The following is a 26,020-nucleotide window of genomic DNA, read 5'->3' as shown; positions in this document are numbered from 1 at the left end:
CTCCCTCTATATATCCTTAGGAATTTTGGGCTCATAGACCCACGGATCATAGATTTAGGGCTTGATTTAGGTTTTGGCAGACAGTTTGCTCCCTCACGAAGGTGACGGATATTCCGTCTGGCGAAATATAAATCCCATAGGATGTAATGGGATTTATATTTCGGTGGACGGGATATCCGTCACCGTTGTGACAGAGTAACCATCCCCCCAAGATCTAAATCAGGCCCTTAGTTATAAAAATGGTGAACTTGAACCCTCTTAAAACTTGTTTAAAAGGATCTGAGAAGCTTCAGTTGTTGGTAGTAGTAGACGCCCAATCAGTAATTTTCACCAGTCCTAAGTACATTGTCTTAGACAGGGGTGCAATGTTTATGATGATTCGAAGCACAGTCATAACTTCTTAAACCCAGAATTCATTCACCGGCCATAGGCAAATACTGCAGCATAAATGAGTACCAAGAGTTGGAGGAGTCAACAGCTTCAGTTGGTTTTCTGAGACAATTATATAGAGTCAAGATTCTCATCTGAGCATCACAATTGTTTCTGCACAAGCAGCCACATAAATTTAGCAGTGGACATCATGCTGTTCTTATAGAGCTGGCACTGATAGCCAGAGCAAAATATACCACATGCTTAAAAATGAACCTTAAATATAGAAACACACTTAAGTGATTAAATTATTTAAATGCAACCTTTTTTGCTACTATGCAGCTGACCAAAAAGCCCCATAGAATAAACCATTTACCAAAAAGGTGAGGTTATGTTTCCTCTTTTCATGAAGAGAGATATTGTAAAGGATAGCACACCCCACTGGCAGACAGTTTGCATATCTCTCAGTTGCATGACTTTCTTTAAGGGTGTTTTGCAAGCTTCCTATTTAAATCTGTTCTTGATCAATTATGGCAAGCATCACAATTCTATTGATTCAATCCAAAATGTAAAGTACGTTTATGAAATGTTATTCTGAAAGCACATATCTAGCGAAATGTTTTAAAACAGATATAGTAATGAAACTGAGATGTGGATTAACCAGATTTATCAGTACTTTCTTCACCTCCCATCTAGTTACAATTTGTGTGCACATGAAGAAATGCATGTAATTACAAAAAACAGAAATCGTTTATATGTTTCAAATTCTGCAGGTTTCCAAACCAGAGACTACTCCATCTGCAAGAAAACCCAGGTGCAGTTGAAGAGAGTGTCCAGATGATCTGCTTGTTACTTGATGTACTTTTTTTAGTTAACGTTAATTGTTTGTTGTTGTTTTTTTTTTCACAAAATAAAATTTGCATGTTTTGCGAAAGTGCCATTTGCTTCAACTTCTTCAGAAATCTTTTTGAAAATATCTTTTTAACTTTGGAAATGTTGCAGTTGTTTGATAATGTATTGATTGTGTTGCTATCTTATTCGCTTTTCTCATTTTGCTTTGTTTGACAAATGGTCTCTAGATGGGACCATATTGGAATAAATGACCTTACCTTGTCTGAAAAATTCAGCAAAGGAAGAGAAAGCATTTTGCATCCCAGTTTCTTGAACAAAAAACGTAAACATTATCCAGGCCTTTAACATATTAAATGGCTTTCTAAAAGCATTCAACTATCCGTTCTCTGGTAGGCTGTAAGCCTGTGGTGCTCTAACAATTTTCCCTGTGGGGGTTACCGGCCAGCAATGTCTTCTCTTAAAAACATAAGAGTTGTGCACAATCCTGTTGTTACTTAAAAAAAAATATATATTAACCTTTTTAACAAGACATTCTATTTGCAATCCAGCCAAACTCACAATCACACATTCTCACAGCATTGCATAGCTACACCATCATCTGCATCCTGTCCCAAAAAGAGGCTTCTTTCATTTCATCACAATTTAACATGTTCTACTGTATTATCAGTAACTTCTTGGCGTTTGTAGGTGACTAATTATAAATGATTTCCATGTCTTTCTTACACACTATTAACACGTTTAAGCGGTAATTAATCCCCCTCCCTTCCCCCAACAACTTTGCATTTCAATAACAGCACTGATTTCCCATGCATTGTTTCCCTGACCAAATCAATCTAGTCTACAATAACTTGATATACTTGTGGACATATATTTCAAGATGGGCTTGTGTCAGTTTTGGCTTCCATTACCAAACAAATTATCTCCCACTCATCCGTTAAGGGGCCTTGGGGTTTCTCCTATTTATGACTGTCAGCGCCATCACTTCTGCTCTTGTCCACTGAATCACATCCCTCAGCCACTTATCCATGTTAGGAGCTCTTTTCGCCTTTCAATCCATAGCTATACTTCTTTTTGCCAACACCAAAGCCAAATCAACTAATTTACCTCTTTAACTCTGGGATTTGGAATGTTTTATTTGTCTTAAGTGACATTTAACTGGATCGAGTAGCAGCATCTGCTTACACGTTTCTTTGATAGTGGTCACGCTTTGCCCCAGAAATCCCTAATATACATGTGTTGGAAATGACCATCTTTGGCTTGGTATTCTTCAGGATTTTTGCTTTGAACTTTTTGTTGGCCATAGAACTCTGTGCCCTTTAGCCCTTCTAACCAGTGGTATTGTGCCTGCGCTTATCCTTTACACATGATGAGATTGGTATACTCATGACTGGCATATTTAACTTACCTGTAAGTCCTTAGTATATGGTACAAATTGTACCCAAGACTTGTATGTTAAATGTCACTAGTGGGCTGCTGCACCTATATTGCCACCCACTACAATGGCAGTACAAGTATGACTGCGGCCAATTGGTACTATTGACAGTCTGCAGTTTTAAATTGCAAAGCAGACCTCTCAAAATAACACAATTTTACTGATCAAAACCTTTATTTGAAATATTTATAAGTCACCTATTAGTAGGCCTCATTGCCACAAGGCATGGTGCATGGTATTTGAAGGTAGGACATGTAAATGTTTAGTGTTACATATTTTCTCAGGGTGATAAAGCCCTAAAAGCTATTTGATCCGCAGCAAGAATCACTGCTCTTTATGAAAACGATTTACAAAAGACAGCTGTAGCACACATTTCACTGCTCTACCCTATTAGTATCCAATTGCCATAGGATTTAGGTGCTACAATCCTAGGCATTATCTGTCTACAACCCTTTTATTTTTGCAAGCAAATACATCTAATGTTATCATATGGCCGGGAGAAGCACTCTAATGTCCAGTGTTCCCTTGTTGTCCAGATAGGAGTCCAATTTGTAATCATATTTTGCAAAGTACAGTAGTCCAAACTCATAAAGAAGAGATTCACAACACATGATTTTATTGTATTCAAAAACTTTTATTCTTTCAATAATCCAAGATAAAATTCATCCAGCCAAAGCAGGACGGGGGAGAGAACTCCGCACATAAAAAAAGATAAGCCTGTCCTATCTCCACGGACAGGGGTGGAGATCTCCACGCATAAAAATATGTCTGTCCATTCTTTGTAGATGTGAATTTCTCCGCCCCGACTGCAAAGTGTCCGTACTCATAATCTTAATACTGAATTGCAGTTTTGTGAATACTGAATAAGAGTAAATTGACACAAACGTTTAAGTTGACATTTGTGAATCAGGCCCTTGGAGTCACACACTATGGGTCGATATACCAATGCACAGGGGATGCTTAACAATAAGCTTGCCACGCTGAATAACGTGCATGCCCTCAACTTTGAAAACCCTGACTTTTTCAACACCCTGTTATATTATGTTCTGTTATGTTATGTTAGGCTATAGTGATTTATAAAGAGCATGGCTAACTCCCAGGGCTTCCCACCACTAGCATAACTGAACAAAGCAGAAACAAAGAGTTAAAATAGTCAGGTATTCAATTTTTTGTGGAAACTCTCAAGAAAAGTACAGAGCCTTAATGGGGGGGGGGGGTGAAGGGGGCTACGCATTGCTCAGTTTAGGCCCAAGGTATATGAAAGAGGATCCTCAAAGCTATGTTCTGATTATACAGGTATAGCAGACATTTGGGGAGATACTGATGCACTAAATTCCTCAATTTTTGGGGGCCAATCAGAGTAATGGCTTTGCACATAAAGCTTACACTTTAAACTTGATACACATGTCGATAGTAAGCCAATAGAGGTTCAAATGCTGGATGGAGACTGAGACCTGCCTTAAAGCATGATAGAGGAGAGGAACTGCTGCCTTCTGAAGACTTAGAGGCCTCCAAGTAGAGTAGATACATTGCCATAATGTAGGCGAGAGATTATAAGTGCATGGACTCCTGTCCTCTGAGTGGAAGTGGGGAGGACCCAAAGAATCTTCCTCAGGCATCTCAGAAGGCTGAAACAGCTATCAGAGACCCTATTAATTTGATAGTCCATCGAGAACTTGCTGTCCAGACAGATTCTGAGTACTTTGACAGACTTTTTTAGACAAGGAATTGGCTCCAACACATCCGGCCACCATTGCAGGCCCCAGAGATGCATCTGGTTTCCCACAACCAGAATTTCAGTTTTTTCTACCTGTTAGAAGGGGGGGTCTCTGGTTGGCAGAGATATGCAACCCTTTTTGACTGCTATTCTGGGCACTCATGGATTATGTGGTAGCACAGATTTAGTCAGTTAACCCTAACATCTCCACAGAGTCTTGAGCTCCACTTCCTTCCAGGTAGTGTGCTGAAAGCCATTACCAAGAAAACAGTCCAAAGGCATGGTGAAGCTCACAGCAACCTTCACAAGACCTAAAACTCCCCCCACCCCTCCACTCAAATGGAGCAAGGACCACTGTTGTCAGCCACCACAACTTGGTGGAATACATTTGGGAATCACCATCTGTGGGGACACCAGCGGACCCCTTACCATAGTCATGCTGGCACCTGTATCCCTCGGCACCTCAACACCATGCACATTGATGGTGACCCATTGCTTACACTTTGTAGTATTGGAGGACACATGGCTCTTAGGAACCATCTCAGTCACCCAGTGTGAGAGGCTGTCCTGGTATATGATGTCCACTAATGTAAGTGAGCACCTTGCACCAGTCCAGACAACCCTTAAGGTGATTTAAGAGGTCTTAGACAACCTTAGAAAGCTCTCTAAGTGGTATCTGTGGAGAGCAGCCTCCAGGCTTACTCCAGAAGGAGTGTAAAGCAGCTTGTTTTACCAGAATGCAACCTTATAGTATAAATTAAGTGAAAAGAACCACACCAAGTATTTATAAAGATATCTACTTGTTATATAAAACTCTCTAGAATGTTCAAGTATCTCCAACACAGAGATAAACACAATGCACACAATACTTTAGCGAAGAAACACAGTAAATAGCACGAAATACACAGTGGCCACAGAGGGGGACCAAACCACATACTAAGAAAGTGGTATAAGAACCACGACTCCAGCCCGGATGATGTCGAGAGGACGTAGAATTGCTGGGGACCCACTGAACCACCCAAGGTAAGTAGATATGGACCCCACGGAGAGCGTGTACCATGTGGGAACACGACCACGCACTCCATACAAGTCTATGTGCAAGTTGCGGTTGGATTTTTAAAGATTAAGGACCCATCCCAGTGGGCCCTGAAGAAACCCAGTGGAAGATAGAAGGTTGGAGAGCCACCGCACTAGTGGATACCCTAGTACCCATGTTACCTACACCCGGGAAGCCGGGTGCATACGTGTGAATTGGTGTTGGAAACCGCAGTCGAACACAATGGAGGACTTCAGGCTGCATGCAGCCTACATAGAGAAAATGGCCCCCTTAAAGGCGCCCGCCTGGGCGCCGTCCCCACCAATCACAACGCTGCTATTGCAGCGTTGTGATTGGCTTAGGGCAGGAGAGGGGAGAGGAGGGAGTCTGCCTTTGGCTGCTTCCTGTTGGGAAAAGGTTAGGAGCTGAGGCGGCGCAGGACTTGGGACCCGTTAAGGTAAGTGTTTAAAAAACGTTCCGCTGCATTATTTTTCCAGACAAAAGCATTGTCAAGTTTTCTGGCTCCTCCGAGAATAATAGTTGTTTTGAAATCTCAGGGATCCATTAGTTGATGGTATGCCTGCTTCTTAATCCTGTTTTATCACTCGTTAAAGCTGTTTACGTCTGATTTGCAGTTTTCACAAGGCAGCTGCAAGCAAATGCGTCTTTATTTATTGGGAAAACACTTATTAGTGTTGAACAGTTTGAAGCATTATTACTTTGATAGTCATGTATATAATTGTTCAATTAAATGCATCCTTTCTTTTGAAGGTTGGTGTATAAACCAGGGCTTTGTTAAGTGAAAAGTTAGCTTTCGCTGTGACTGTCTTGTTCTGGGTGAGAATAGGGATATGCAGCTGATTAAACAAAGCACTCAATATATATATTGTTACAAAGGATCAATGCGGCTGACAATGGTTCAGCACCTCAATTTCAAAGTAAAAAGGTAAGTCCTTTGTCTGTGCACACCCGTCCGGAGCTTGCCGCACTTTCACTCCACTGAGGATCAGACAGATTCATGAAGATAAGAACGGTGCACCAGAAATGGAGTCAAAGAAAGCTTCGAATTTATCCAAATATGTCCTTTATTCTTTAAAAAAAAAAAAGAAAATTCAACCACAGCCAACACACAAACTAGCACAAACAACATACATATTACATATATATAAAAACAATGAAATCATGATTAAATGACATGACTTCTGAACGGCAAAAAAATATATATATACAAATTCGAACAAACAGAATTACATTTCTCAATACGAGGAAATGGAGCAAAACTAAAAAGGGGCAAAAAAGAGCAAAAGGAATATTGTATGTACACAAAAGTATACTTAGATTATGTGATAACTTATAATACAAATGACAAATACTAGACTACATTATAAAAATACAACACTCAAATATTGAATCATGCATAGATGTACCTCTCTAAGAAGAGTTAGAAAAGCAAAGGACAGGAGGTTTGGAGAAAGGAGAAAAAAGGCATGATACAAGCAGATCAGCGTTGTAAATCTTAAAAACCTTCGACTAAGTCAAAAGCAAAAATCAAAAGCCAAATCAACAAGTAAGGTGACCGTAGGACTTGCTGATCTATTCATAAATCCACCAAAAACCAATTGATCTCACCTCAAATGTCTCAGTTTAGGCTCAAAATCGTCCTGAACCAATGGGGTCGAATTCGTAAAAGGCCTAGTTGTAAATAACAAGAAGGTATACATCACGATTCCAGTTATGAAAGGTACAATCTAAATTGGCATATATGTACACATCTCAGCTTAAACAGAAGATCCAAACCACAGTCAATAATGCAGAGAATGGTACCACGATTTTGGAAGATAACGCCATTATTAAAAAGGCAAACAAATACGGAGTGTGTTTGTCCCACCCACTTCTTAGAAACTGAAAACAGAAACTAATAAGCAACATTACCAAAGGTCCTAGCTACACGTCACTCCAAAACTCGGTATATATTGTATTAAGTTTATATGCTATAGGTATTATTTTCATCGTTGAGTCGGCGCACTCAATGGCAAACTTAACCACGCTATTTTCGATACAACTGGCAAAAAGTAACATAAATCACTTGTATGGGCAATATGGCAGGGTCCTATTAAGTCCTACATATCGATAATGACTCCATGCTAATATAACCAGGCAGTGGACATTCCGTATCTCACCTCTGTAACGACAAGTAAGTAGAATCATGCATAAACTCCCTGCATGTACAGATAGTATCAAGTGGCTTAAGGTACCAGCCCACACTCCTATTTAATAGATAACAATCCAAAATTCTAATGTAAGGCATATGTTAGCAAGACATCATCTTACCTTCGTATTAATCTGGAGGTTCGCTCGAAAGGGACCGGTCACCCCAAAGTGATAATTGGAAATAACAGGGCCAGTGTAACGGCCTGTCGTCCTGAAATGGAAAATAAATAACTATAAATAGGTATCCACCTTGTTCCCATCACAGACGGGTGTCGGTATAACTTGTGCCAAGAGACACCTGCTTACAAAAACTGCCAGCGCTGAGCACCGGCAGAACCTGGCCCACTTAAAGCCCTGGGCATGCCTAAGACCGCAGTAATGGACAATGGAAAAGTGGAAGAATGCAGAAGTTACTGTGACCAGGGTTCTTGTAGTGGGCAGAAGCATGCATAAAGCAGTTGGCTATGAACACTGCAGTTCGCCGTGATGAAGGGAGATAAGACAACAGAGGATTACGCCTGGGCGACGAGTGCCCCGGGATCAGCCCTCTCTTGCATTGTAGCTCCTGTATGGCGGACTTTACGGCGCGCAGGAGGCAGATAACCAGCATTCGTGGCTATCACTGCGGGACCCTCCTTCGGCATGTACACAACGCTCTTTCTTCCTTTAGACTAGCGCTGCAAACAGTTAGGCAACATTTCAGATTTCGGAATTGCCGGGACTGTCCCAGGATAGTAAATTACCCGGGACAGTCTCCAAACTGTCGGGACTGCCCCGGTAAAAACAGGACAGTTGACAGGTAGGTAGGTAGGTAAAGCTTTATTCGATAAAAAATATCATAAAAGCACAACATACAGTAATATAAAAAAGATCAAGTTAGACAATATAAGAATCGATCAGTCATAGGTATGTCTAAAAGGACTATAAAAGTAGATAAAAACAATATGTGCAAAGTACAAGAAGCTTGAGGACCCAAAATTCATTATAGTGGATAAATAACAAGTAATAAAAACAGACCACATAGGTAATTTAGTGCATATGAAGGGTGAGTTTTTTCTTCCGCTATATTTCTTCCGCAATAGCCAAGCACAACCCAGATACTTGGCAATGCCACAGACAATGGTGAGGGACGAGGTATCTGTTTGTAGAATGCGTAACACCATACGGTAGTCACGACTACCGAGCATTCTGCAGATCGGCCTCAGCCACTTGGCTCTTGCTCTTCTGTAGTGGAAACAGGCAAATAAAAAGTGGGGAATAGACTCTTTGGGTGCTGTACAACTCGGGCAGCCAACAGATGTAGGGGGGAATCCCTTCCAACCAGCGGTAACACAATTAAGAGGAAGGGACCCCAATCTGAAGCACACGTACAGTGATCTATCCAGTGGAGTCTGAATAAAGTCAAGATAGGGTTCCAGTTTGCAAAGGGGCTTATGCTCAAAAAATGCTTCGCTCAACTTCCCCATCTTTACATTGTTCAGCTCTCTTGTATTGACCCAGCTCCAATAAGCCTTCTTAAGGTCCTGTTTCGAAGGGGGTATCTGGGATTCCCAGCAGTCTTCATAGCCAATGGATCTCAGCGTTTGTTTTACATGGGAGATCCATTTTAGCCCCCTCCCAGTATCCACTAATATAAGTTCACTTAGGCCTGCAGCGTATTTGGCAAGTTCCGGTATCCGTCGCAGTCTTGCCCAGAATAGTACAGGTCGGAGACGTGCAATGTCCTGAATGGAGTATCTGCCTAAATCATAAAACAAGGGTTTTAGTGGAGATGAAGTGGGAACAGAGATAAGATTCCTCATAAATTTGTTCTCGGACACGACCAGGTCATGGATGTTTTCATAGCCCCAAATTTCTGCCCCATACATAGAGCTAGATAATGCCTGTGCTTCATAAACCACAACGGCCGGTGCCACTGGTCGACTAGTAGAGAGATGTTGTTCTCTAATAATGGCACCAGATACCCTCTTGTGGCATAGGAGCATCTTGGTCAGGTGCGAGCTCCACTTCATCCCTTTTACAATGCGTATGCCTAAATAGTCGAAGGAATCCACGATGTCTAGCGGTGTGCCATCCAGACTAAAGGCATATCTAAAACATCTCGGAGGATTAATAACCATTAATTTGGTTTTCTCTGTATTTATGATGAGACCATAGGACTTGCAAAAGGAATCAAACCTATTTAAAAAAATTTGTAGGCCAGCCGGGGATTTGGAAATCAGGAGAGTGTCATCGGCGAACAGGAGAGTGGGAACTTTTTCACCAGCCAGGACTGGAGCATCAGCTGAGACCTCTCTAAGGAGATCCACCACCCTGTTGATGTATAAGGAGAACAGGGTGGGGGCTAAAACACAGCCCTGGCGTACCCCCCTGTTCACCGCAACACTCCCTGTAAGCTGGCCCTGGGCGCCCCATCTAACGTTAGCATGGTTGTTCTCGTGGAGAAGCTTTAAGAAGGCAAGGATCTCTTGTGGGACACCTAATTGGAATAAGACCTGCCACAGTCTTTGGCGGGGAATTAAGTCAAAAGCAGACTTTAGGTCTATAAAAGCTAAATATAAAGTGCCTTGCCCAAAACTACCGCTTTCCAGTATATCATAAAAAATCTAAAAACTTGATCCATAGTGCCTACCTTTTGTCTAAAACCTGCTTGAAAATGCGATAGAACATTCCTATTCACGATCCAACACCTCAATCTCATAAGGAGAACCCTGCCAACCACTTTCTGTATCACGTCAATAAGACTCATAGGTCAATAGTTGGCAGGGTCCTCCCTATTGCTCTTTTTATAAATGGGAATCACCACTGCAGCTTTCCATGACTCAGGTACTATAGAACCCTGAGCTATAGCGTTCATGACAACAGAAATGAAAGAAGCCCAGGGATTGGATCGTGTAGAAGAAGATCACCTGGTAGGCCATCTGGGCCTGCCGCCTTACCAGGCGCAATACTTTTGATAGCCAGAATGACTTCTTGGGTCCCAAAATTAGTCTCAGCTGGGAAATTTACGGCAGGGGGCGAATCATCCACCACAGGAACTACAGAGACAGTCTCTCCCGCATATATAGCAGAGAAATGGTTAAACCATTGCAGCTCCGTTATATGGTTTGGGATGCTTGCCATTTTGGCCCGTTTGCCTCTATTTAAGAGGTCCCAGAAAACCGATGAATTTCGATTTAATGCCGCCTCTTTGAGTTCCTGCCAGTGCATTTCCTCCCAATTGCGTTTGGCGACTATCAAAGATCTAGAATAGTCTCGTCTCGCCCTTCTAATTAAATTGCTATTTTGTTTTCTTAGGGCTTTTGACAAGGCCGCTCTGTCCCTTCTACAATCTTTAGAATACCATGGGTTTGAACCTTGCGCGGGGTCCACCTTACAGCGAGAATTCTCACCCAGAATGAAGAATTCCCCTATCTTATTGATAGTATCATGGTAAAGGGAGGGTATAAGTTGGGGATCATCCGTTTTGTTGCTGGCTTCGCAGAGCTCGGTGTGTTTTCTGGCTAATAGTTCTTTAATTGATGCGAGCTGCCCCTCGTGTTGTGAGATCCCATGCCATTTGAGGTGTCTATTGCATCCTGCCAATAATACTTCCTTAGTTGCCATCAAAGGAAGTCGATTGTTCTCATGGTGCGGGGTCACCCAAACATCTTTAATTTGTAAGCACAGTGGATTATGGTCGCTATCTATAGTATTTTTGACATCCATATCCACAATGTTCCCCCAGAAATAGATATCGACAAGGATGTAATCAATGCGAGATGGAGTGGTGAGCCTATTAAAAGTAAAGGCACCGCCCTTGTCAGATTTGGATCTACCGTTCACTGCTCGTAGATTAAACTCTTGGGTGAGGGCATTCAATTGAATAGCCCTTTGTGACCATTTCTTGATTGGAGTAAGCTCTAGGGGCGGAATGCCCCAATTGAGATCAGACTCACTGGTCCCCAATAGATCTTCCAAGGCTAGGGGTTCAAAAGTGCAATTGAAGTCCCCACAGATAATGATACTAGAGTGGGGATCGATAAGAGTTAATTCGTGATCCAGGGCAGAAACTGTCTGGGAGGTCTGTCCTCCCACAGTACCTCTAGCATAGATATTAAATAATTCTAGGGTGGGACCGCCGTTTGAACCTTTTATAGACAAATGTAGAAGATCGGGGGAAACACTATTGACAGGTATGATAAAAAACAATTAAAAGCTGGAACGGGCATTGCGATACGTTGACCTTCGCAGTTTTTAGGGCCATGTCACGACGCGGCTCCTGTGAATGTTTGTAGTTGGTACAATACAGGGGCGGTGGGTGAGATTTTAAAGTGGTGGGGCGCAAACGAATTAGCATACAGCACCGTAGCGAGCGAGCGCAGCGAGAGAGCCCGAACCCCAAAAGGGGGTTTTGGGGGGGTACCCCCCCCCAAGAAAATTTTGAAAAAAAAAGAAGAAAAATCGTGCATTTTCAAGCAAATTTGAGAAAGCAGGAAGGTTAATAAAGCAATTGTGAAAGTGCAGTTATTACATTAATAGATGGCATAACATAGGTAGCTGCTTATTCAGTATTACCACAGAGCTTCATACATTCTGTCCTATTATGCTCAGGTGCTGAATTCAGACTATAAGACTCATGGAAATCTCAGCTCTAAGAGTAAAATACGTTTGACACAAGGCCGCCAAATCCCTTAAGATGTCCATGAACCAAGCAACCATTCCCATTGTAAACTGTTGCTTAAGAGCAGTGTGGGCAGTCCCTAGATAAGACACCCCAGGTACCTGAACATTTGAGATATGTTGAGTGACCGAGGTGGCCTCCACTGCTCTCGCTATCTCAGCGCATCACCTTTACACCCAAATGAGCCGTCTCCAACTACACGCACAGTAGATCACATGCACGCGAACTTTGAACTGTCATGGACAAGGGTATTTCTCAGCACTCAGTGCGTCCCAGGCACGGCTGCCCCACCACTCGGAGGCCCATCCAGCTCACTCGCTGCTCTCCATGAAAATGATGCTTGTAACCGCTGCTCTGCATCAGGGCTGCCCAACTTAACACGCATCTGCATACAACGAACCTCAGTGGACTTGATCAACATGTTCATGGGTTATTCTGAAAAATCACGCTGAAACGTCCCTCCTGAAACCACTTTGGACACCCTTGCCTAGAACTCTAATCTCATCCTACTACTCGGTAGCGGCTTCCTATAAAGAATGAATATAAAAAAATAAACAGTACACACCCGTAAGACTACACTCTCTCTCCTGGGCCCAAATGTACTAAGGTTTTGCGTAGGCGTTCTTTGAAGAAAAGCAGTGCAAACGGGCGCTGTTGTCGACTATATGCTTTAAAGCCCTGTGGGCGCTCGTGCAAAACTATGCAAATGTGGGCCGTAGTGTTAACTCTTGGAGCTGCTGCAGGCCAACATCTGCCAACCTCTTTACCATTCCAGGAATGCAGAAAGTTGCATGCGTATGGGAAGCGCGGGGAACGTTTTCATCTACAGCATTCCCCGTACAGTGTTTTTACCGACTCGTCTTTAACATACATGGAATAATATTGCTATCTATGGAGCACGCACGCTAGTTTTGAAAGACAATTTACTTCTTTAAAAAAAAAACGGAGATTACAGCGTAGAGCGGAGGGAATGTAAGCAGCATTAAGGTGAGTGCTTTCAGTCGGGTGCGGTGAGGTGTCTGTTGGATTTCACCTGGGATTTTTTCATGCACACACTGACAAAAACACAACACACTCTCTCTCATCTATGTTTTGGAAGTCCTAAAAAATTTTGATTTTACAAAATATTATGTTTCTCTCACTTAGCACTCATACCAATCAGCAATCCTCTCCCTTTCCTCTGACCCATATCCCCATCTCACGCAGCCTGCTTGTCCTATAATGTATTTTAACATTATATGACAGCGTGATTGTCGGGAAATCTGAAGCTCCCCCCCTTCTTCCCTCCACACGCCCGAAACCCCCCATTTCTTACTGGCCAAGCTATGCCCTTGGTTGTGAGACATTGCTCAATCTATTATTTCGTATGTCAAGGCCTCATAGTGCATTATTTGAAACGTTAAACAATATACTTCCTGGTCTTTCTTGTCAAATTGATTTGGCAGGAATTTGGGGGACTTTCTCAAAAAGGCGCTGCTGCTAAATGGTCAGAAGCACAGTCAGCCACATGGCCAGTCCATGCTTCTAATAGGAGTGGGGGAGGGTTGACCTCATTATAAGGCTGCAACTGCAGGGGTGGTGAGTGGTGACTCTACCCCTGCCCTGCTGGCTTTACAGAGTTGTCATGTTATCTGATTTTACTTTAGGTCCTGCCAGAAACCACGTGTTATTTGGTCAGAAGTACTATGACACTACAGGCGCGGCTTGAATGATAAAGGGTATTCTCGTCCATACACAATTACACGCTCAGCATCACATACTAATCACAGATCCTCTACTTCACCTGTATGTGGGGGGCGCTGACACCAATCAGTTACACACTTTCTCCCGTGTCACGCGTAGGATGTATGCCTGTTATTTTAAACTACGTGCATCCTTTCAATGTCGTCAAGGAAAATACGGTCATTCAGAAACACATGAGCGTGTAATGGAAATGTGTCCCAAATATGTGTATTTTCCGTAAACTTCATAAAGAGCGGCTCTGTGGCCCGGGAGCTCCCCGCTGACCCCACACTCTGACGGCAGGTTATAGTGCCGTCAGTGTAGGGGCCGCCTCGCGCCAACGCTGCGGCCGCTCCTGTAAAAACCATCGTGAAAGGCCTACACTGTTCCCGCGCGATTGACTCTCACACCTCCTGCCGCCATTTGGACAAGCCTCCCTTGGAAACTTTTAATTAAACAGTGTGTTAGTGACAGGCGGAGTGCAGTCGCTGGCAAATGGTGTGCAGTGGAAGGGTGAGTGGAAGGGGGGCTAAGAAAAACTGTGCTGGGGGAAAGGTTGCTTCAGTAACTTGTCCGTTGCCAAAACCATAGCCATATAAATATTGACAGCAGATCTTCATGCGGTGGTGGATATACAACACTGTGCACTTTGGAATCAGACGTCGCAGTTGCGGCTCGTGGGGTGTCGCGGGGGGGTGTATCGCGGAGGTGGGGGGGGAGTTTTGAAATAAAATTAAAAAATCCTACCTGAGCAGGTCGGTCCGCTGCCTCGGGTGACGGGTCCGTTGGCGCAATGGCTCCTACACTCGGGAACAGCCACGCACACATCACTGACTGCTTGCAAGTGGGCGTGCAAAACCCTCTCAGCCAATCTTGGCGCTGCTGGCAGCGCCAGGATTGGCTGGGGGCACGTTTTACACTCCACCCGCCTGCCCATTAGGAGACCGAGGTTTGAGCCTTTGCTCAACTCTCGCTCTCCTAATGGGCATGCGTCAGAACTGCAAACACAAGTGCGCATGACTGGGCACGGTGCAAAAATTCGTCCTCCGTCCCCACTCATGCGCACTTGTGCATTGTGCTGCTCCATGCCCCTGGTGACGGTCTGACTGCATGTCAGTCAACATGACGCCGGACCGCCCACGGGTGGTCTGACGTCATGCTGACTGACATAATTGTCAGTTGTTCTCAGCCGCGGGTCCAAGCTCTTGCTGCGCATTCACGACGATAGGGCTGGCTGGTGGGGCTACGCCCCTACGCCCCAATGGACGCACCGCGGCTGGTACAATAACTTTCAAGTGAGGCAAAGAAATGGTGCAGGAAGGGGAAGAGGGGAACATAGGAGCACTGGGGGAAGGGTGCTGTAGACCACAGAGCTTTTTGCAAAGCGGGAACCCGTGGAGAGAATCCCCCTCACATCCCCGTCCCCAACACCACCAAACCCCCCTCCCCAAGCGCGGTCAAGAAATAATACTTGTCAGCTACCGGCATGCCAAGGGCATTTTGTTGACAAACATATCATAGACAAAGACAGCTAAGGGGCAGATTTATGTTCCCTGGCGCATCCCTGCAAATCAGCATGGATGCGCCAGGGAAGATGCGTCACGCAAGCTTGCCCTTGTGCCACCGCAGATGCGCCGCATTTACAATGCGGTGCATCGTGGCGCAAGGACAAGCAGATACGTGACGCATCTGCCGGCGTAAGGTTGGCGCAGTGCTGAAGTTGCGTCGCAAGCGCGACGCAACTGCAGCACTGTTCCAACCTACCCTATCCCTAACATGGTGCGTCAAGCCTTACGCCTGCTTCAAGCAGGCGCAGGGTTTTGACGCATCAGCGTTGGGAAAGTGACTCAGTGAAATCTTATAGATTTCACTGAGTCACTTTTCAGGGGCGTTCCTGCGACGGAACGCCCCCCCTGAGTAGAAACGCCCACATGAAACCTGACGCAGGTTTCATGTGGCACAGGGCTTTACACCGTGACGCATCTCCATAGATGCGTCACGATGTAAATGGGGCGCAACATGGCACAGGGTTTACGCCGCCGCTGCGTCACAAAAGTGACGCAACGGCGGCGTAAAAGTGGCGCAAGTCTGATATAAATCTGCCCCTTAGTGTCCAGATGTGCGAGTGTTCGGTGATATTGGAAAAACCTCCTTCTGAGATAGTTGAAGATTGGCTCAGTTTCCCATTTTGATGTGTACAGTATTCTTTGCTTCCATGCAGTCCTTCTGGAGGCAGAGACCGAGGCATAGAGGCCTGCAGTGCGAGAGAGAAAACACGCGTTCCTTTTGGTGCACACTCAAACAGTTTCCTCTTTTGATGTGTGAGTGATTGCAGTGTGTACTGTACATGCTCATCATGGATAGAGGGAGAAACCATCCGTCATACTGCCCCACACCTACGTCACACGCTGCTCTATATGCGGTCAATAGTTTAGATCTGAACGGCTAGCAATGCAATAGGTCTCGCATTTACGCGAGTTTGAGCTATTCACATTGCAAATAACAATGCCTTTTATTTTTGTTTTCGTTTTTAAAACATAAAGAAAATGCATTGTCATTTACAATGCTAATAGCTTAAACTCGCGTAAATGCGAGACCTATTGCATTGCAAATGCTTGTTACAGTGTGTGTTGTTGAGCACCGTCACAAGCCCAACAATGCGAGGGAACACTGCGGCGCTGAGGGAAGCCCCGTGTCAGGACTGCATTGCCCGACCATCGGAATCCCTCCTTGTTTGTAGGCCCCCCTGCGGTGAGCGGCACAGAGAGCATAGTGCCAATATCGGCCACACTCACCAGCCCTCCCGCAGCAACATACATGTAACATAAATAAGCAGACAAGACAACTTTTTGGTGGGAAAAATTGCTGAAGGTTTATTAGCATACCAAATATGCCAACATGGTGGGTTATCTTACAGGCGATCCAAAGGCAAGCCGCCCATCACGGCCTACCACCTGATGGGCCAACTTGCATCGTGGCCTTAGCCAATCGGTGCTTAGCGGTTGTGGTGAGGGGATGGCCCCTCCCACTTCTGGTGAAGCGTCGGTCCACCCTCTTACTCACGCCCCCCCCCTACGAGGGGCATAGTGTTCAAGCGACCCCGGTCGTACAGGTTTCCAACTGCCCGTAGGACAGACGGGGTGCCGTCGCACCCCAGGGTCCACAGCACAGACTTCCTGGTGATATTAGGCCTCAGCACCCTTTGTGCTCCTGAAGATGGTACCCCTGAGTACCTTTCCGCCTCTGGATCGCACTGTAACTCCGCCACATCCCTGGGTGTGGCGACCGTCGCAGCCAGGGCCCCCCACCAAGGCCGGCATTCCTACCTACATACTGCTATTTATAGGGCCTTTCCCCTATCCAGCAAGAACCGGTCCATGCTTATACTGCACAGATGTACCCCATCATCCTCAAAACAACCTGTGAATTTGGCGTGTAGCAGCCATGTCTAATGAAGCCCAATCTCCTCTGCTCAGTGAATTTACGTATAGCGCAGATGAACCTCCTGCGCGCAGGCTCCATCGCCTCCCCCGACCAAGCTCCATGCCACGGGAGCTGGGGGTGATTTCAGGCCACTGAAGTTCACCTGTCCCCAACTGGTTGCTAATTTGCACCATGTGGTCTTTGTGGTCTTTATCTATGGTACATTACTTTGCTACATTGAGCAGACAAATTCATAGTCTTTTACGATTTATCCCTGGTGCACATAGTAATGGTGTCACAACAGGTTTGAGGGGAAAAGTGTATGGTGCCCTATATTAGACACTGCACCCTTTCGTGAAGTGACAACTTAAGCAGCCTACCCTGCTTGCTGAACCTTCGACCGGTCACAGTGCCCGGTCCCTGTTATCCACCTGTGACCCTTGATACTTTCACCAGTAATGGTGTCAGACTACAAGATTATGTGTCACATGTTTCGCTGTAGTCCCTTTGGTGGATCCACTGGGACCCATCTGTATCCCTGCAAATGCTGTGTCACGCTCGACGGCCCTTTAATACCCTTGCCCTACCTCAAAGATACCTGACACCCTGATGCCCCCCGCAGCTTTGGAGAGTGGTTTTGGGTCCAGCACACCCCAGTCTGTGTTTCTAACTTTTATTGCCCCTACAGGCTCCAGTTAGTGGGAGTGGCTATCCCTGTCCTGGCAAGGCATTTCAATGGCCATTCCCCCCCTTTGGCGACTCTTCTGCCATGGGATATGTGACATAAGCATGGGTGTCCTTGTGTACTTGCCATGTAAAAGGGAGAACCACATGAGCAAAATACTTGCTCATGTGGTTCCCCCTTACTTCTTGAGCAGTGGGAATGCCAAAACAATCCTTCAATCATTGTAGCCAAGTTATGCTCGGACCCCATGTTCCCTTCAGTTTATTGCACCGCAACCCACAAATTAGCTGGCAGCTTCCCCAAATGCCTGGCTCCCTGGCTATAGGGTGGGTGTTTTTGTCTGTCCTGGATGGTCTCGAGGATCCATCTCTTGGTGCATGCTTGCAACCCTTAACATTATCGCATTAGTTGGACAAGCCCACTGCCTGGCCGCAAGCTTAGCTAAGCCCCTGCGGAAATCGCCTGCCTGTGTGAGCAGACAAAGCTATCTCCCTTGGCATACCATCCCTTTAACATAAGGTTTACCTCTTAGGCATGTCACTAATTGTCTCCATCATGCATTTAAGGCTAGTTTGAGACCTGCTAGACAACATCCCTTCTAATACACCGTGCATAGTAACTATTCATGTTTGTCTCTTGACAAGTTGCCCCGTTTGGGCACCCGTTGAACCCAAGGCAGCTTTGAACAAGCGCCCTATCCAAGTGTATATATCATGTTGCGCAACTTGGGACACTATTACTTCCTCACTACGTACTTCCTGGCATGTAAATACTGCCTAAGATCTTAGTACCTTAGTAACTGAATAACCATTAACAAAATACTGTCTCAGGTAGAAAGATTACTAGTGCACCTAGCCAAGGGCCCTCCACTGCGTGTCAAGCCCTGCTGTCGCGTTTTAGACTGTTGTTTATTCCTGCCCACATCCGGACCCTAAAAGTAAAACCAGCCAAACCAATCGCAGGCCCTATATGGCCCATAAACGTGCCAATATGTGTCCAATGTATACTGGGCAACAGAAATTAAAACATACCGTTAAATCTAAAGGCAATAGTCACCAATGATCTTGACTTACTCAGTGCCTGTTGTAGTGGTCCTCTCTGAAAGCCAAAAAGTGCCACTTAGTGGCCGACTGTCAGAGGCGCCAGTGGTGACAATTGAGAGACGGTGCCGCGACCAGAAAAAAACACCCTGTCAGATTGCGCACCGGTGAACTTGCTGCTGAAAATAGCAGTGGCGGGCCATTGCCGCACTTCCGGAAGTCCAGACTTGACTTTCTCACCTTGTGGGGTTAAAACCAGTTACAAATTTGACAAGTGCGTACCCCGCAACTAACTAGACGGGGAGAAAAGGTAAGGGCCCCTCCCCCTAGTGCGACACAGGTGGATTGCCATGACAGAAAGATATTCAAACCGTGTTTGGTTTTCTGCAACAGTTATTCTGGGCAACGGAAAATAAAACAAACTGTTAAATCCAAAAAGATTAAACACATCAAGGCTTTGTTGTATCAGCCAGACCAACAGTGGAGTCATAGCCGAATGGACTAAGTGTGGGCCAGAATGGAGGAGGTATATGAGAGGCTACTGCAGGACCCAAGGTTTGTGCAACTTGCTACTGCCTCACAATAATGCCAGTGGCCCTGAGACTAAGAACATGGTGATGTTGTGGTACAACTTAAGTTAATGTGGGCAAAGTTAAATCCGTTGGTTCTTAGTCCAAGCACCTGTGAACCTTTAGATCCAACAAAGTATAGGTTAACAAGCCTGCTCCTCCTATTGCCGAAATCTTCCTCGTCTTCTGGCCCCTGTGTTCTAATTGTATTTGCGTCCAAGTGTAACTGCAGTGTTTCCCCATGGTAGCTGTACCCAGCGACACCTCCTGTGTACTGCAGACATCGATATCTCATGTCTAACTGCTCCCAGCGTCCCTCGTGTGTAGCTGCACACAGCGTTAACCCCTGTGTAACTGCACAAAGCGAAACCTCCTGTGTAACTGCGCAAACGAAACCTCATGTGTAACTGCACACAGCGTCACCTCATGCATGAATGCACACCGCGTCACCTCATGCGTGAATGCACACCGCGTCACTTCATGCATGACTGCACACCGCGTTACCTCATGCGTGACTGCACACCGCGTCACCTTGTGCGTGAATGCACACCACGTCACCTCGTGTGAATGCACACCGCATTACCTTATGCGTGAATGCACACCACATCACCTCATGCGTGAATGCACACCGCGTCACCTCATGCGTAATGTTAGGGCCCCTCCCCAGTGCAAACCAAATATATGTCATATATACTGATCTGAAGGTAACTTAATGAAAAGGTCCTACATGTGTCCCACAATGAGGACCCGACAAGTCTTCTACTATTCTACCCATGTGGTGACTCATCCTTTCACCTAGGAGCTGTGGCCAGCCAGGACTATTGTCTTTGTTGCTGTTTGGTAGTTGCATAAGGTAATTAAGCAACAACTGTGGCTATCGTGTACAAATATCAAAATTCAACCATTCTGAACAGATCAGACTGAGCCAAGGGCGTAGTGCCTTCATGATCTTTAAACTTACTCTACACTTTTCTGTGCATCTACCCTTCCCTCAGTGGATGGGGCCTCATTCATTCATAAATGCAGTTGAAATTTTTGAGAGGACTAACAGCACAGTCCAAACAGTTCACATACCACACTGCCCCGAGAGTCATGAATTAATTGTGCACAAATTGTGTTAGTTCGGCCCCCTTTATGTGAATGACTGTTATAAGTGGTGTCTTGCAGCCTCTGACAATATGTGCCAGGATCTCCTGGCCTGATTAACAGGCCCTTATTGCTACCCAGCTCGAAGCTACTCATTTTAGCGACCCCAGGAGGATGAACGGCTGAAGGGGGGGGAGAAAACCTCTCCTGCATACTCCAATTGATATAAATTTTGACTTATGTGGATTGCGACCGTTCCCAAATATTGGATCATTCCAATAAATTTTGTGCCCCCCACAAAGCCTCTAAGCACAGCAATGAGTGTCAACTTGTACCTTGCCAACCTTGGGCTTGTGGCTGAAGGCAAAGACAGTCCAGTCAAGACCCTTTTTCACTTCTTATGCACATCTAACGATTTAAAAGAGCCGTAGCCTTGCGTAACAGCATGGAGGGACCCTGAAATGATACTGCAGTGAAATTAAAGTATAAGTGCCCTAGTAAGGTCTTGCTAGGCCCCAATACGCACTACGCAAGACCGCCTGTGCGGACTAGTTGGCTCAACAATGTGGTCTAGATGAAATTCACTCTCAATTTTGGTGCTGAGACATTGGCCCCAAACCAGCTGGAGCTGCAGTGGAATAGATATAACATCGTTCACTGTGAGTATGACCCCCACACAATGGAGTTTCTCTGTCCCTGGAGAACTTCCCAAGCCATCCGCAGGCCTGCCTGCCTCCGAGATTCAGGCTCACTCGTTGCCCCCTGCTGGGGCACCTGCCCATCCTCACCTCTGAACCTGCTGTGACCCAGCAGATACTTACATCACGCTGGTCTGACCAGAAAACGGTGACCCTGGATGTGAAAAGATACAGCATGACTGGCTCTGCTTGTGCCAAATTAATCATTTTCGAACCCACGACCCTGAGATTAACCGTCTCATGCTCTACCAACTGGGCTAACCGTTCTCCCATAAGATACTTAAAGCATAGGCATGATTAGAACCCTTGTCCTGTGTGAGCCTGTGCTCTGTGCCTGTGCGAATCCACGTGCAGCGGTACTGTCCGTTGGGGTGGGCGGCCCCTGGGGCGGGGGATCAACCAACGGTGTAACAACCTCCTTGGGGATCTGAACTGTTCTGCTTCTGGGTGGCGGAAGCGGATCTGCTGGGAAGTCCCTGATCGTGGGCTTGCAGACCCGCTTGGGTCTAGAGGGGCCCGCCTCTGCGCCGGGCTGCTGTTCTGAAGGGGGGGGAGTTGCCGACGATCCCAGAGTCCTCCTGCTCGGGAGCGTTCATTATACTGTTAGCCCACGCCAGTCCTTTAACCTTGGCCATCCCGAGAAAATTTGCCCATTGCGCATCTTGTGAAGTGCCCGGCATCGAGTCCTCCACCTGGGACCTCTCTGGGAAAAGGGCAGGGGGGACTGGCTGTCCATGCTGACCTCTGCTGTCACACAGACCACCAATCTGAGGAGAAAATTATTTGGATCAGCAAAAGGGATTCACTGCGTTGCCTAGGAAAGAATCTAAGTCCCCTGCTGCTGCAGAAGCTCCGTGACCCCACCTTCCCCCTATACTTACTTATCGTGTGGTAGCGTAAGTGGACCTGGGGCGCAACGTGCGCAAAAGTCAGTGCGGTTTGTCCTCTGCGTGCGAGGATGGGGGGGAGCTAGGATGAAAAAAAGCATACATAAGCTGTAATCGTTGCATGAGGGTCATGAACCATCAGTGCATGCCCTTATGCTCCTCCGGTGCCGCGCCAAACCGCCCGTAAAGCTCGGTGCCCCGAGCGGGCGCGGCCTACAAGCCACACTCCCTGCGGCCGCTCATGAAACCTGGTGGGGGAGGATGTTTCACGTTGCCCGAAACCTCCCACCCCCCTACTCGTGCCTGTTGCCGTGGCCTGCTGAGAAACCCGCCCGGGTGTCACTGGGCGGTGAGCGTAATCAGCAGGATGCAATGCGCGGTCACGCTGTGGCACCACCCGCCTCTTAATCGCGCGGGTGGCCTAGCCTAAACTCACCCATGCCGCCATTTTGGGTGAAGGGAGGGTGGGGGGTGGGCAGGGTAAAAGCCTTGCCACATTCCGGCGACTCAGGAGCCCCCCACCCCTCCAACCACCGATACTCTGTGAACAAGGGAAAAGGCCTGCACAACGCAGCAACCCCCACAGAGGGCGCTGAACTACCGTCCGGGATACGGAGGGCACCAGTTGTCTCCCCAGCAAATGAGGCCCAGATGAACCTATTACCCTGTGCAATATCTAGGCCCCGTGCGCACTGCCCTTGTGGACCGGGCCAAGAGCTGTGTGTCCTGTCTGCCCCCACCACTGACCGGAGGGGAGAAGTGCCCTAGTCTAACATGCAGGACAGTACCCGCAAAGCCAGTTGTGTCCCCTGAAACCCCCGGTCAGGAGCCCCCGCAGGGCCGGGTGCAGCCCGGCGAGACACCGTACGTGCCCGAAGGGTGCTGCTCTTACCCCCCCCCCCCCCAGGCGACCTCCAGCCTTGGCCGGGCCGCCCAGCCCCTGATGCACCCTGATGGATGCTCGGGCGAGAGGGGGAGCTTGGAGTAAGAATGCACTCACCGACCATGGATGCAGCAGATCCCACAGGACACATCCAAACGGCGTCAAGGTGAGGGACAAAAAAGCCGCCAGGTGGGCGGAGGAGGCATATATACCTCTCCCTTCCCCCACCTTGGCCGAAAGGGGCCGCCCTCTTATGACGGTACCCTGCGGGACGTGTCTGTCAGCCCGCAGAGCTCACACACTGCAGACGCAAGGGAAGAGGCGGGAGTGGAGCAGAGAAACTCCACCAACGTCGTGTGGTGGTGGACGGGCCTTGTGGCCCAATGGAGACACCAGCTTGCTTTCCCAGGGACCTCCTGAGAAGAGTAGCCACCGGCTCTGCAGTGGTATCAGCATACGCTGGAGAACAGTAAGCCGGTCTCGCAATCCTGCGTGGGCGGTGCTGTGTTTCTCACAAAGAGGCCGTAGCCCCAAGATGACCAACACCAATGGCTCATGGCATTTCCCCGGAGGTACTGAGAAACTTGCAACTGCCCCGCATCAATGTGGGTAGCTGCTCAGTTGTCATTTCCCATATGGAGAACTGAGTGAAGTCTCCCCGCGAAATCTTGGCGCTGCATCTAGGCATGAGCTCAGAAGGGGCTTCTGTACAGCTGGGTCGACTGTCCTGAGCTGACAAACAGTTGGGGTCAGCACCTGCAAAGTTCGTATTAATGTCTTTCACTGCTTTAGAAAATAATGTTCTAGCATATTACACTACCCATTAGAAGTGTCAGTCAATGGAGTATTGATGGACATGTTTATCAAAGCTTGCACTATGGCAAAAAGTTATTTTGCAGACTTCTAACTACCCTCAATTTTCACTGCATAGAAGTGAAAGAATGCTTTTGAAATCATTTTATGGTAGGTTTTGATGAGGGCTGAATAAACCTTTTTAACCTTAGGATCATAAGAAATTCCATCATGCTCGTTCCAGCACATTGAGGGGTGGGACTATTTGTTAAGATTTTACGCTGTGTTTGTGTCACCACAATGACACAAATCAATGCATAATCTATTTTCTCAATTTACTTTCCGGCGCACAACTTGGTCAGTGCAGAAAATTCACTTAAAAAGCTGCTTTACATTACTGAGCACAAAGAGATTGGTCCATGGCTGGTGCATAGGCATTCCCATGCAACAAACCATGGTTTTTGATGCAAAACCCTATCTACTAAAAATAGCAGACAGGGTTTCACCTAAAAAATAACACAGATTTCCAATAGGCATTATCAAGTAGAAATGCTTTTATTTCGCCTTTCTTTTCCGACTTTTCATGTGTGCTGCACTGTACAGCACAGATACAAAATAAGAAACGTGTTAAAGTTAGTCTAAGCATAGTATTTTGTACTGGAAGGTTAACCTTCCAGTACAAAACCTATGCTAGACTCACACGGACACCCTTGCACTATGGTGCAAAGGTATGTGCATGGTGCATGAGTGCCTAATTGAGCGCGAGCACTAGGGAGATATGGGACTCCCTGCTCTCTCCTTGTAAGGCAAGGCAGCACAGCATGTTTGGCTGCTGCGTTGTGTGAGAATTTAGTAAATCTGGGCCAACATCTTTTGTGCTGCTCAAGTAGGTGGTTATCAAATCAAGGGGCAAGTGTTTTCTTTTTGGGCTTGATCACTATTTCAGGAATGAGACCACAATAATCCAAGAATTAACACTTATCACTTAATCTTCTATATTAATGTCAGCCTCTGGTATATCCCACTGCAGCAGATTTCTACAATTGACTTCATCCTGTTTATAGCATTGTCTATTATTTGGCGGTTTACAACTCATCAGAGGTGGAGAAGGCTTCACCACCACCATTGAAGGGACCGCATAATGTTTAGTCCAGATGAATAGGAAAACGATATTCATGCTCAAGAACCCTAAATTGTAAAAATCCTGATCCAACAAATGTCTTGCTGAATGAGTGAGACCTTTAACTCGCTGGGTCTTCTGAATGGCTTCCAGGTCTTTAATTAGATTTTAATATGTCAACCGAGTATCAGAATCAAAGTGCAAATTCACGTCTCCAATTATATTAAAAATGGCTGACCCCATCGCACATGGTACAATACTCTCCACTACCAATTCCAGAAACTTCTCTCTTCTCCAGCCCAGGAGGCCAGTAGACAAGCACTCCAGAAAAAGTACAACTTTTGGTGAAACCAACTGAGAATAGGGCACTCTCACAATATGGGATTAAACACTGCTCCAAATTACATGAGTAGACATCTTTACAAATTAGAGAAATACCTTGCATCCCTACCACAAACTCTATCTAACCTTCGATACCATATCCCTCCGGCAGTGCAGGAGCAGAATCCGGATTGGTGTGTTAATGGAGCCAGGTTTCTGTTAGGAATAGGGCATCCGAAGCATGATCCATAATACAGTCAAAAGTATCAGCTTTATGGCAAACCAAGGAGCGATAGTTTGACTAAACATTTGCAAGCTGTCTGCCTTCCCTCCCCACCAACTGAAGCAATAATAATTGGCAGCATGTAACACAAAGTCACACACCTTGCACCTATCTTCCCACATATCAAGGTTAAAAGGGTTTGTGCACTTCAGAGTGTAAGCAATTGAGGCGAAGAATAGTGAAAGCTGTGCCTGGAGAAAGTAGCATAGTCCCTGGCCCTGCCCAGATATG

At 46.2% G+C, this 26,020-nt stretch overlaps 1 long non-coding RNA gene across 1 annotated transcript; it reads right to left on the bottom strand.

The window, feature by feature from the left end:
* Positions 1–3,284: 3,284 nt before the first annotated feature.
* On the bottom strand, positions 3,285–23,454 carry LOC146805081 (uncharacterized). Its single transcript, XR_014967420.1, has 4 exons — positions 23,391–23,454; positions 7,738–7,828; positions 7,036–7,098; positions 3,285–6,496 (listed from the first exon to the last, which is right to left on the bottom strand). It is a non-coding gene; the product is annotated as an uncharacterized LOC146805081 (long non-coding RNA).
* Positions 23,455–26,020: the final 2,566 nt, after the last annotated feature.

This window comes from Triturus cristatus, chromosome 8 (genome assembly GCF_964204655.1).
Source record: "Triturus cristatus chromosome 8, aTriCri1.1, whole genome shotgun sequence".
Taxonomy (NCBI): Eukaryota; Metazoa; Chordata; class Amphibia; order Caudata; family Salamandridae; genus Triturus; species Triturus cristatus.
This window is presented reverse-complemented; position numbering and strand designations above follow the sequence as displayed.